The 14,121-nt window shown below is 38.8% G+C and overlaps 1 protein-coding gene across 2 annotated transcripts in view; it reads right to left on the reverse strand.

The window, feature by feature from the left end:
- Window positions 1-14,121, reverse strand: part of SHISA9 (shisa family member 9) — a 277,053-nt gene that overhangs the window by 248,955 nt on the left and 13,977 nt on the right. The window lies entirely within an intron of this gene.

Here is a 14,121-nt window from a genome sequence, read left to right on the forward strand (position 1 = left end):
GCCACCCAGATGCCCCCAGAATCATAAGTTAAGTCTTTTGAGGGGCAGAAATATGGGTATAAACATATAGCACATAAGCAGCAGAGCTCGCTAATCAATCTCACTACTCATGCCAACTGAGCTAGAACACAGCTTCAAAATCCCTTTCAACACTCCCCTTCAGGCAGCCACTAGTGGTCATGAGATTTGGCACCCAAAAGGAACCCGAGGTGCCTACTTGGGTGAAAGAAAGAGCCCCGGCTTTGCAGTCAGACCACAGTGTATTTGAATCCATGTGTCAGAAGGATAGTCTGTGCCAGTTTACTCTGATATAGATAATCCTACCCATTTTCTCTTTGTTAAGAGAATTAAATGAAGAGAATACATTTGATACACCTGGCATACAGCAAGTATCCAATAAATGCTATCCATGCCATTCCTTTTACCCCAAGCAAGCCCCATAGAGGGTGGCACATAGAGTGATGGCTTAACAGAAGACTGGCATGAGCAGAAACCTTGCTGAAGCGATCACAGTGGGGCACAAAGACCAGAAAACAAGGAAATGGAATGAAAAACAACTTCCTCCCTGGATCCCCTCTATCCACAACACAATCTATCGCATTTTTCCCCATACTTTTACTAAAAAGTATCCTGGGAGGAAGGAGATGCTCAGAGAGTTTGTGATTGAAAATCCTAAGACTGCATCTTTTTGTTCTTATGTGCTTTTCTTAGCTTGACCTTATTTTGCTCCAGAGGTGAGGATTAGAAGATCTGGTGGCATATTTGGGGCATTTGGGGACCCAGAGTCAAAGGGTAGGTAAATACTTGATCTTAACCATGGATACGCCAGGGCTTAGGGCTGGCCATTGGATGACTGCCCAATTACAGGCTATGAAATGAATCTGTAGGTCTGTTGTGATTTTTTTTTTCCCCTTGTACCCACCATGTCCTCCTTCTGGGTTGTTAAGAATTCCTTTAAAATGTAATAATTAACTGTGGAACATAGCTGCTGGAGGTAGAATACTCTGCTTGGCAATACATTTAGATCAATATTGTGATCAAAGCGGGAGGTTATTAAGGTTACTTCGCCCCACCAGAGTTAAGTTGGATATTTTTATTACCCATATCAACACACCATAGTCATTGCATAAATATTAAGCACACCCAATTCCTTCCTTAATTTGCTTTCACGCTGATGAAATTGAGAGTCAGTATGGATGGGACATTATGAGGCAATCTAAGATCCAAAGAAGCTGAAAGAAATGAGGGGAAACGCTACTGAAAAAAAATCAATTGTGATTAAATTGGTGGACTAGACTCTGAAAACATTGTCTTTGTGTGACATTTCATAATTTCCAGGTAATGCTGGAATATCTGTTCATGATCTTCTAAACATATGCAACTTTTCTTAGCACATAATTTGGCATCTGCTAAATGGTTATAACAACACTGAAGGTTTAGTCTACAAGAAATAAAACCCCGATGAATTCACAAACAGAAAAATAGTAGCAATGACTTGAAAAATGTGCCCAGTATTGTATTTTGACAGCATTCACTAGACTAATTTTTATAAAGCACCTGCCATGCACCAGGCACTGTGCTAGGCAGGAAAGATACAAGTGGGGAACAAAGCAGATGAGGTCCCCAGTACCATGAAGCTGACATTTTGGTGGGGAAGATGCAAAGAAAACAGTAAACAAGATGACTTTAGGTAGTGAGCTATGATGAAGATAAAATGGGGACCTAATAGAAAGGGATGGTGGCAGGAGTTTTTATATAGGGTGAGCTCTTTTCTATAGGGAAGGCTTCCCCAAAGACATAACAGCTTAGCTAAGACCTGAATGACAGGAAGGAGCATGCACTTGCAAAGATCTGGGGACAAGTGTCACAGGCAGATGGAAGAGCAAAAGTCAAGCTCCTAAGGTGGCAGCAATCCTGGCATGTTCAAAGAAGAGAAAAGAACTTGCTGTTATATAGGATCTTGTAGGCATGTGAAGAGTTTGATTTTTTTTTAATTGCAATGGAAAGGAGCAATGGAAACCTCAATTGGTTAGTTGTAAGCAGGTAATATAATTCATGATGTAATGAAGTTAAGGTGAAGACCTAGATGTCACTAGACCCCCAAATTGCCCAATACCCAAATGCAAGGGGAGGAACCAAGAGCACCAGACCTGGAGTTTGGAGATTGGGGTTCTTCTAGTCCTTGCTCTGTCACTTAGCTTAGATGAGTCACAACTAGTTAAGTGGCAGGGTTTCATTAGTTTATTTACCAAATATTTGCTAATTGCCTACTGTATGTTAAGGTGCAAATGTCGGTACCTAATCCCAGACCTCAAAGAGCTCACAGTCTAGTAGGATGAAATCACAACAGAATGAGCACATTTATGCATAAATTTGGGTATTGTTGGCTAATAGGCTGTAGTTCCAGGTGATTTTTGTAATATTTAAATGAGATTTATGCTTTGAAAACTGTAATATAGAAAAGGTAGCTTTTGCTGACAGAAATTGGCATTCTTTCCATTGCAAGTGACAGAAACCCAACCCAAGCTGATCAAGTTGGAGAGAATCATTCTCTTAGGTTACTAAAAATCTCACTTGAAGTGTGGCTGGATCCAAATATCATCAGAACTAAAGTCACTCTCTCCAATCTGCTTTTCTGCATAATAGCTTTATTCCATGGAAGGTTTTCCACCTTGTGGTAACAAGATGGCTTGCAGCAAACTCCAGGAGTATATGCCATCTTCCTTGCAACCCTATCAGTATATTATTTTTCTCACCATCACAGCAACAAGATTGTGGACCTAGTTCTTACCTGTCCAGTCTTGAACCCACCACTGTGGCCAAAACAATTCTGAAGAAATTCAACTTTGTTAGAATGTTCAACACTATATTATTCCAAAATTTAGAATACACTGTGGGAATAGAATACATTTGTTGGTTTATGACTGAGTCAAAAACTCACCCTTAGGAGGATGAATTAGCCCCACCCAAAATGTAGGTGAGAAATTCCCCTAAAAGAAACATCAAGGGTGCCATTGCCCAAAAATGAGGCAAGTAAAATTTATAGATGATGATTCAGTACTGTAGTTAAATATAGGTGACCAGCTAACTAATCTCTGAATTTTCTTCTAGTGCCAAAGTTCTATAAATTCATTCACTCACTTAGCAATACACATTGAGCACATACTATATGGCAGAAACTATTATAGGCACTGAAGATAGAACAATGAACAAAGTAGATGAAATTTTAGTATGTAAATCATACGTGGTACATACATGCATGTTGAAATGAAATGAAATATTCTCATTTACATAGAATTAATAATTATATGACTTAAGATGATGCTAGTATCTATAAAGGAGCTATTAAAGATTTCGGTACCATATCATATGAAGATTTTTATAACTGTATGTATTCATGTAATGCTGTATATATGTATGTAAGTAAAATAACAATAAATACATGTTTTAAGAAACATGCCAGAATCTGGACCTCTAAGCTGATTAGGGGAAAAAAATGTTCGCAGGGAGCAATTTTTAAAAGCATGTTTATGCAATGTCTTTGTTGGCTGTTATCAAAGATTGTTTGATTGATGACCTTCTTGACCTTGAATATATGCACTAACATGTTTAAGTGATGCCTCTGAAGAATGAGGCACTTCTTCCATTCCTTGTTATTAAGGTGACCAAGTACCACATGGTGCCCTTGCATAACTTCCAATTCATGGACTCAAAGCAAGTCAATATTCTCTTTAAAATGTCAAGACTATCTGGGGTGCCTGGGTGGCTCAGTGGTTTAACATTGCCTTCGGCCCAGGGCATGATCCTGGAGACCTGGGATTGAGTCCCATGTCGGGCTCCCGGCATGGAGCCTGCTTCTCCCTCTGCCTGTGTCTCTTCCTCTCTCTCTCCCTCTGTGTCTCTCATGAATAAATAAATAAAATCTTTAAAAAATAAAAAAATAAAAAAAAATGTCAAGACTATCTGGGGTGCCTGGGTGACTCAGTCCGGCATTGGACTATTGATTTTGGCTCAGGTCATGATCTCAGGCTCATGAGATTGACCCCCACACAGGGCTCTGCACGCAGCATGGAGCCTGCTTGGGATTATCTCTCTCCTTCTGCCCCTCCCCACCTCCACTCATGCTAAATAAATAAATAAATAAATAAATGAAATCATTTTTTAAAATGTCAAAAATATATTAATATTTCAGAGTTTCATTTGGATTAGAGGTAAGACATCAAACTAAACTAGTGCTGTACCATAGCTAGAAAGTCTATCCCTTCCCTTCACAACTTTAAGTCCATTTCAGAGAACTGCCAAGTAAACATGTATTTGTGATCAGTTATTGTGTCCTAAATACTCAATAAAAGTTTCAAAACAGTGTTAATTTGTTAAATTTCATCATTATGCCATCAGAAAGGATGAATACCTACCATTTACATTGACATAGATGGAACTGGAGGATATTATGCTGAGTGAAATAAGTCAATCAGAGGAGGGCAATTATCATATGGTTTCACTCATATGTGGAATACAAGAAATAGTGAAAACAATCATAACGGAAGGGGGGATACTGAGAGGGAAAAAATTAGAGAGGAAGACAAACCATGAGAGACTACAAACTAAAAAACAAAGGGTTGTAGAAGGAGAGGTGGATGGATGGATGGATGGATGGATGGATAGGGTAACTGGATGACGTGCATTAAGGAGGGCACGTGATGAGATGAACCCTGGGTGTTATGCTATATGTTGGCAAATTGAATTTAAATAAAAAAACTTTTCAGGGATCCCTGCGTGGCTCAGCGGTTAATGCCTGCCTTTGGCCCAGGGCATGATCCTGGAGTCCCAGGATCGAGTCCCATGTCGGGCACCCTGCATGGAGCCTGCTTCTCCCTCTGCCTGTGTCTCTGCCTCTCTCTCTCTCTCTCTCTCTCTCTCTCTCTCTCTCTCATGAATAAATAAATAAAATCTTTCAAAATTTTTTTCAAATGTCATTGTATAGCTTTAAATAACATTTTTCTGGTTCTCAGTTTCATTATTTGTAAGATGCAAAGAATGGACTGAGTATAATCTCTATGAATTCATATATGCATAAATATGCATAAGCATATATACCTACACATGCATACATACACACAGAGCCAAACTCTGTATCCCTAACACCAAGCCCCAGTATTTATTCAACAAATACTTATTCAGTTAGCAAACCATTTAAGGAATAATCAGTAATTCCCCAAACTGCAAATCCTTGTTCTCATTTTCAATTGATTGGAGGGAAAGAGAGAGAGAGAAAGAGAGAGAAATAAGGACAGGGGAATGAGTTTTTCATTTGATGAAAAGCTAACACTTAATTTGATTTAGGGATTGTATTTTATTTCAAGAAATATTTCTTACCAACATGTTCAGTGTTAAAATGTCCATGTCATTTATGAAATGACGGTGATAGTATTTTGTAGTTACTTTTGAATTTCATTTCTTGGCAAAATTGAAAGTTAGTACACTATGTTGATCCCCCAGTTCTTCAATTTCTTTACAATTTTTAATCATCTTTGAAACCAAAAGTGGAGTGAACCAAAGGCAAGATAATTCCTGAAGTACCCTCAAGCTCCAAAATTCTAGATTAACTTTTCTTGCTTGGTGGTTTGAATCACGTAACCGGCATCCGGGGAGTGATTCAGCACCATGGACAGATCTCCAAACGTGAGCCCATCTTGGGGATAAAGGGCTGGATTGAAATGAGTAGAATAAAGTGCAGGCTCTGCTTTGAGCACGGCAGTTTTCATGTGAGGACACAACTCCAAGCCTAATACCTAAATTAATGAGTTTAAGTCTCCATTTAATGAAATATTCAGATTATGATTACACTTAGTTTCATTAACTGCATTCTCAGAATAATGTGATGGGGTTTCCTTTTCAACTTGTAATTAACTTTATTGAGAATTCTTATTGGAGTTTTTCAAGCAGCTTCCTAAAACCTCATTATAAATTATTTTAATATATGTATTATGGTTTTAAACTATGTTGCTTAATTTTATATTGGCTGTTATTTTTAAAGGAAGAAAAATTCAACACTAATCTTGAAGAACAGCAAGCTGATTGAACTGGAAAGATACTCTGAAAAGAATCTATACTCAACTCCTGACAGCTAATTCTGAAGTTTTGGTCTTCCTGTGTCAGATATGGCATTTTAATAGGAAAACAAAAATAATGTGACCCTAACCAAACAAAATCCCCCTTCTCCCCTTATATGATTTGTATAAAACTAATCAGACCTGCAAGAAAGACCTATATTCTTTTTTTTTAAAGATTTATTTATTTATCTTAGAGACAGAAGGGGGAAGGGGCAGGGGAAGATAGGGAGAATCATCAAGCAGACTTCCCGCTGAGTATGGAGCCCACAGTGAAGCTCGATCCCAGGACCCTGAAAGCATGATCTGAGCCAAAATCAAGAATCAACCACTCAACTGAGTGAGCTGCCCAAGTGTAAAAAGACCTATACTCTAAGACTGATAGATCTCCCCTTGATTAAAGGCAAGGAAAATTAGCACATGCCATTTTTCTGCTTTCTTTCACTGTGACTCTTGGAAGTTGTTAGGGCGTATTTCCCTCTCAGAACAAAATAACAATTTCTCATAAAAAGTGTCCTAATCTATTCCCTCTTCTATTATCTATTTATTCCACTGTCCCATAAACTCTAAGAGGATAGTTCCTATTCTTGTCTCATTCATCCTCATATCTCCAAGTCCTCATATACTGTCTTGTTCATAGCAGGATTTTAGTAAGTATCATTTAAATATTGATTGACTCAATGGAAATATTAATGACAAGAAATCAGACAAATTGGCTAAAATCTGAGTCCTCCAAGACAGAAATAGTGACTTTATCTCAACTGGTCCATTTTCAAAGATAAGCATAATCTAATACAGTCATTCTTAGCAGAAACCAATAAATGAGGAGAAGAAGGAGAAGAAGAGACATAACTGGAGCATCATCCAGCGTAGGTCTCCAGGAAAGGCACAAGAAAGTTCATGAGTACAAAGCTTAAAGCCAGACAGAGATGGGTTCATGTTTGAACCTACGTATAGGATCTGAACTCCTTACTGAATAAGTCTGTGCTTTGAGCAGGTTACTTAAACTCTCTGAGCCATAGTCTTCTTATCTATAACATGTGGGTGCAATACCTATTTCAATTATTTCATGTGGTTGTTGTGAGAAGCAAAATGCATGCGTGTGGCAGGTGCAGAACAAACATTCTGTTTTATCTTTTACTCCTTTTATATCCACACTAAGTGTCAAAAACACAGTAGGCATGTTGCATCATTTAATCCCAATATATAACTAGAAATGCTCTCCCAAAGAAACTGTGTCCAAAAATAGGCTTTCCCTAGTGTGGAAGGAACAGAACTTGGCATCTTTTAAACTAAACCAGACACTGTGATGGGCACCTAGGCTTTCTTTACAAATAGTCCTACAGCTGGTTTGAAGCACTTTGGAAAAGCAATGCAAATCTAATTAGGCAATACCATGTGGCCAGCATTAGTAGCAATTTCTGAAAACAGCCCAGGAGGTGGAATACAGAAAATGGTAAGGTTTTTTTTTTTTTTCTTTTAACGGCTCTGTTTTTCTGTTGCTTACACACACACACACACACACACACACACACACAGACAAACCCTCTCACACACACCCTCATGCATACATAATCTCATTTTCTGGGTGGAAATACAAGACATGTTTGAGACCATACAAATTCTTATGGGCCTGGTCCACCACTGTAAATAAAATATTAAAATCAATATTCCTAACAGAACAAAAGCTCATGTGTTTCAACGGGAATTGAAGAAAAACATAACACAGGAACAAATGTCTAAGAATGGGACAGCTGCTCCATCAGAGCTATTTCCTTGGGAAGAAATTGACAGATTCTTCAGTTCTCATTTGCATCAAAAACATTAGTAGTAACAAACACACACACACACACACACAGATTGTGTTATCAACTGACACACAGAATGAAAACATTTTCACTTTGAAATATCAACTATACAATAAATTTGTGCTGGTGTGTATCATCGTCCCCTCTTTAATGGACCACATTAACACTAATGATCACTCATTCCACTAATAATCATCATAACAACCAACATTTATATGTTACCGGCCATTATGCTAAGTTCATTATATGTGGTAGTGCATTTAATCCTCTCAACAATCTTGTATTTTACTCCTTTTATAGTGTGGGAAACTGAGGTTCAAAAAATTAATTTAATTTTTCCAAGATTACATAGTTATAGGTGACAGAGCAGATACCCAGTTCAGGTATGACTCTCTGCTAAGCATATATCCCCCACTCCCTCATTGTACTACCACAAATTCATATTGGACATGTTTAGTGGCCATGATACACATGTCAGAGACTCATCTAACACAGAACTCTTGATCTAAAACCACACAAAATTGACTCAAGCCATTGTATTTATCTTTAGTTACAAACATTTGTAACTAATCCAGTCATAGATCCAACCCCTAACTTTGATTAACTCTATAATTTACTGACCCATGTACCAAAACCATAATAATCATAGATCTTCAGATAGGGCAGTTTTAGCCTGCCTGACTGTGGAAAAGAAAGTTTTCGTTTCAGAAACATGAGTGTTGGTAGCTGTGGCTTGGTTGAAAAAAGTGAAAGCTTCACATGAGTTAATTACCCAAGTTCCCTCAAAACTCAAAATCCCAACGGTCCTTGATAACAGGTTCCACTGGGCCTCTTATGGAACTTGAGATTCATCCATCCATGTGTGTGTTTGTTCATTCAACAAACATCCATTGAGCACTGTGTCATTTCGTTGGAGATACAGGGGTGAATAAACACAATCCCTGCCCCCACCCTAACAAAGCTCCAAATGCCAATCCCTACCCCACTTCTCAAGTATGACCTTCTTCAAGAACTTGCCCCATCATAGCCATGAGAGGGGCTAAGACACTCTCCACCCCATCCAACTGATTGAACCAGAGACAGACAGTTGATCCAGGAGAAGCCAGGCCACTGGCTGGTCAGAAACTACATTTTTTCTCCCTGATTAATATGAACTAAAAGACACAGTGATTAAGTGCATAAAAAGGCAAAAGACAGTGATGCTTTATTACTCACACTACCTACTGAAGTCCCAAAAGTACCCTGATTCCTACTCTTTCTGACCCTGGATATTCACCAGAAGATACCCTCATGTGTATCTAATAAAACTCAGGCTATGTAATCAGATGGACCTGGGTATGAATCCTATTGCTTCTATTAACTAGGACACCGTGGACAAGATCTTTGATTTTTAATTTTATGGTGGATATTTTCAAATATACACAAAGACAGAATGAACCCCCATGTACTTGGCCACAATAATATTTTCTACTTCTGTTTCCTCTGCCATCCCCTACAATTTTATATCTTCCTGGTGATTTCTAAAGTAAATCTCAGTTATCATGTCAGGTGAGTTTCTCAGGTTCCATGAATCTCAGTTTTCTCCTTCACAAAACAGGAATAATAATACCCCTTCCACGGGCTTTTTCATTTGCTGGACAGAAATGTATGGGGCTGCTGCCGTGAGCCATAATATGCGATGCCGCTATAACAATACAAAATATTTGCTCTCACAAAGTTTACATTGTAGACATAAATAATGAGGAAGATAATATCAGAGGGAACAGAAGTTATGAAGAAAATAATGGGAGAAATGGAGAACAGTAGGTGACTTGGGAACAAGAGGAAGACTAGGAAGTCATCTCCCATGCGGTGACTTTGGGGGTAAGATGTCAAAGGGTAGAGGCCTGTGAGCAGGGTTCTGTAGGTAGGAAGCACAGCAAGTACAAAGATCCTGAGGCAGGGATTTGAGCTGGGCTGTTTGAAGGTTGTTTCCAGTGTGAAATGAGCTGAGGCATCCAAAGCTTTAACACAATACATGGCACATAGCAAGTGCTCAATAAAACTTTAGTTATTATGCCTCCTAAGGAAGGACTCCACAAGATGTATGATGGAGTGTGTTTTGGAAAGAGCTCTCTTTCCTACAGTTTCAATCGATCTTTGGGTTCACCTAGCATATCCTTTATCAACTTCAACTCCTAGCGGGGGAAGACTTCCCCATTCTGCAAACACCTGTACCAGAAGGAGAGGTCTTACAGTGTAGTGATTAAAACACAGACCTTGGGGTCTGACCAGCCCTGTTTAAATCCCCAGTGCCACCACTGAATAGCTGTATGAGCTTTGGAAAAGCCATTTAACCTGAGACTCAGTTTCCCCACCTTTATGAGGTGAAAATAACAGTACCAACCTAATAAGGTTTTGAAGATTCAATGTGTTTGGGGTTTAGAATGCTGTCTATATAAGTAATTGTTAATATTTAACTACCTTACATAGGTTTTATTCTTATGTACCTGCCCTGATTAGGAAGTTCCCCCAATTTTGAAAAGATATTTGGGAATATCCCTCCCAGTGCCTCCAAAAGTCAAGTATATGACATCCAGGTGCCTTGGTAAATATGAATAAATGAATGGAAATCCATTTGGCCCTAGACAAGAGCTGCACGGCATCTTTCATCTGGTTCCTTGTAAGCCCACTTGGGAATGGTCCTGGGGCAGTAGGGAGTGGGCTGAGGCTGGAACGGGAGCCTGATCTTTCTGATGGATTCTGTGTCCTGAAACATCAAGTCAGTACTTCTCCTCAGTTCGGGGTGAGATCCCACCTGCTCAGATTATGCTGCTAAATAAATAGAGTAACGTCAACCCAATTCCAAAGAGGGGTTGCATGTTTGCGTGGAACAGGAGGGTACTCTATCCCAGGAGTCCATGTGAGAGCGCAGTCAGTATAACAATGGGTTCTATTCCAACAGTGACCAGGTGAATAACTTTATGTGGCTGTTTTTATAGCCACTGGGAGACACTTTTTATACCATGGCAATAAAGGCTTTGTAATTGCTACTGACTTATTTAGGATTGTTTTCAGTCTTTACCACATCATTAAACAATACTGCCAACCAAAATTCTACTATCAAGTTTGCAGTACTAAATACAATGTAGCTTCCTGGAGTGCATCCTGGAACAGAAAAGGGACCCGAGTGAAGAAACATAGTGAAATCCAAACATTATCAACAGTTTAGCTAAAAAATAATGTACTAATGTTGATTTCTTAGTTGTGACAGGTGAACCACATCAGTGTATGATGTTCACATTCAGGAAAAGTGGGTGAAGAGTATACGGAACTCTGGGTGTTATCTTTGCAACCTCTCAGTAAATATAAAATTATTCCCAAACTAAAACTGTATTAAAAAAAAAAAAAAGTGCTGTTAACACAGACAAGCTGAGAGACGTTGATCCGGGCTCTCTCCTTGTATCTACGGCACTCACTCCCATCTCCCATCCTTAAGACGAAAGGGAGCCTATATTTACCCTGCACTCCCAGAAAGGATGGGGAGTGTCACTGGCAGGCTGTGAGGCTTGGGTGGGGGAGACAGAAGCACGTTCATAGCACTTGAGGACAAAATGTGCCTTCAAAAGCAAACTATAATTACACAGAAGCCGCGGAGCATTTGCGAAAAATCACTATCTCATCTGAATCTACATCCTGTTCATCAAAGAGGTCGAGGCCCTTTTGATTATCAGACTAAATATTTTTAGGCAATATCACTGAATGCCTGGAAAGAACATGAACAGCTCCAGCTGAAGAAAAATCCGTCTTCAGATAAAAAGGCAAGTCTTGCATATCACAGGAAAAAATCAACCCTAGGAAATTTATAAAGGAAAACTGGCAAAAATTTCCCCCACACTGAAGCTTTCTGTCGCCTCCATTTGCCTTTACCCTAGTCCTTCCCCACTCCCTTCCTTCTAGATGACTTTTTATTCTCTTAGCATTTGACCAAAGTATAATGGAAGGCCAGAAAGGGCTCTAGCACGAGTATTAAGATGAAGAAAGAGAAACAGATGGAGAGGAATATTCTCCTAAAACTATGTCGAGTGGGTTACTGGATAGAGACAAAAGAAATGACATTCAAGTTCTAGGTATTGAATTCTGGTCAAATCTGGTCACTTGAATGTTTAGTGAAGAATGCCCCAACAATGGCATGATGGGTATATCACAAATGGATACGTCATTCTTTCCATTTTTTTCTTATTGTAAATCTTCATAGCACCTAGAATGCTCAGGAAAAAGGTTTTATATTCAATAGGTGCATTCTAATTCTGGCACCAAGAGCTGATCTAACTTCTTAGTTGGACTGGATTCTTTCTCTCCTAGTTCTCTATGGGTCAAAATGGGCACCTGCATGGTTTCTTGAACCCCTGATAACTGATAAATACCAATTATCAAGGCCTATCGTCTCAGTGAACTCCCGAAACATTCCTTCTCTTGAATATGTAGATTTTCCCTGTGTCTATAATATATAAATAGCTCTTGTGAATCAATAAAAAAAAGACAAAATCATTACAAGGAAGCCTATCATAACTACCAGGTACTGAACAAGTTATAGAAATTGAACCAATTAATATAAATCTGTAGAAGAGCTGTATGCTTTTTATTTTCCAGATGTTACAAGAATTCTAGGAGATATGGACTAGATCAACCCAGCAGCAATATATAAAATTAACATCATATTCATGCAAGAATGCAATGTTTGCATGCACCTGGAATTCTCTCCTGTAGTCTACCAGGAATGCTCCGGTCTACTTCTTCCCAGAATATTACAAGACACATTTTTTAATTAGTATAAATATCACAGATTACTGAGAAATTCAGATACAAACTAAAAGCAAGAATCATAAATAAACCCAGTTAGTCCCTCACAGGAGCCTTCTGAATTAGTGCCTGGACACCCATCTCTGAGCAGTAATTTGTTTTCAGTACAACTTTAAACAAAAGTCCCGTATTGAAACAAGATTCATTAATGTTCCTTGCCCTTTTGCCTGACACAATGATGAAACGTGGGTGACTTCAAAGAGTTTGTTATTCCACGTTAGTGCTGATTCAAACATCATCCTAAAGATGGAAACTTCACGAGAAACTTGTTAACAAATCACCTTGTAGAGCCAGGGACTCAACACCATTTCAACTTTGTCTCCTCCATGATCATATTCACTCACATGCAATGGCTGGAACCCACATACATCTAGGTTCAACTTATTTCCCAGTGACATCTGAAAGAGAATGTGCTCATTTCCATGAAAGCCAGAACTGGGCTCAGCAATTGCCATGTCAAAGTTGGTGCAATTTACCGTATCTTTCAGGGTTGTGAGATTTGGTCATAAAACTTCCAATTGCTGATGTATTTTGCTCTAAAATGTGGCTATTTCTCATGCCACTCTACGACCTGGCACATAAATAAATAAGGTTGAATTATTTAATACAATGACACCTAAGACATTCTGTTTGGTAGCCCATTTTCAAACTGTGTAAACATTGACTTTACAAATATACTGCCACATTTTTTCCAAGGCTATGAAAAATCATCACCATGCATGATCAGATAATTTGCATCACCTATGTCAAATACCACAGATTTATTCCTCTACTCATCCAGCATAAAAATTTGTAGCCAAACAGTCCAAAATGATGATTCAGCAAATAAAACACCAGTGCAACTCTCCTCGTGGAGCTTCAGCAAAGGCAACACAGACTATAAAATGTGCAATGTTTTTAAGAACCTCCAGCCACAACTAAATGCATCTTTTAAATTGTCTGGCTTTTGTTGTTTTAAACCAAGCCCTCCACATTACTTTAATGGGGGGTTAACTTGAAAACATAATTGCTAGGAATAAACACGGTAGCACACTATTGTCAAAAAACTAAACAATCTGGCTTCCCCCCCTTCCCATTAGCCAGTGCATCAGCTCCATAAGGTATATTGTATATAACCTTTGAAAGAAAAGAAAAATTGAGGGAATATACCAAGATCCCCAAGTATGCTCTGTCCACTAAAGAATACCTATTGAAATATAATAGCAAATGTAGCATTTTTTCCTTCCTGGCAGAAAAATGGAGAGTATTTGCTACTGTTGAATCACATATACACACCCCAAACCAACAGAACCACAACGGAACACCCCACACACAAACACACATGTGCATGTGCACGTGCATACACATACACATAGGGTAGT

Source organism: Vulpes lagopus, chromosome 3 (genome assembly GCF_018345385.1).
Source record: "Vulpes lagopus strain Blue_001 chromosome 3, ASM1834538v1, whole genome shotgun sequence".
NCBI classification, from domain to species: Eukaryota; Metazoa; Chordata; class Mammalia; order Carnivora; family Canidae; genus Vulpes; species Vulpes lagopus.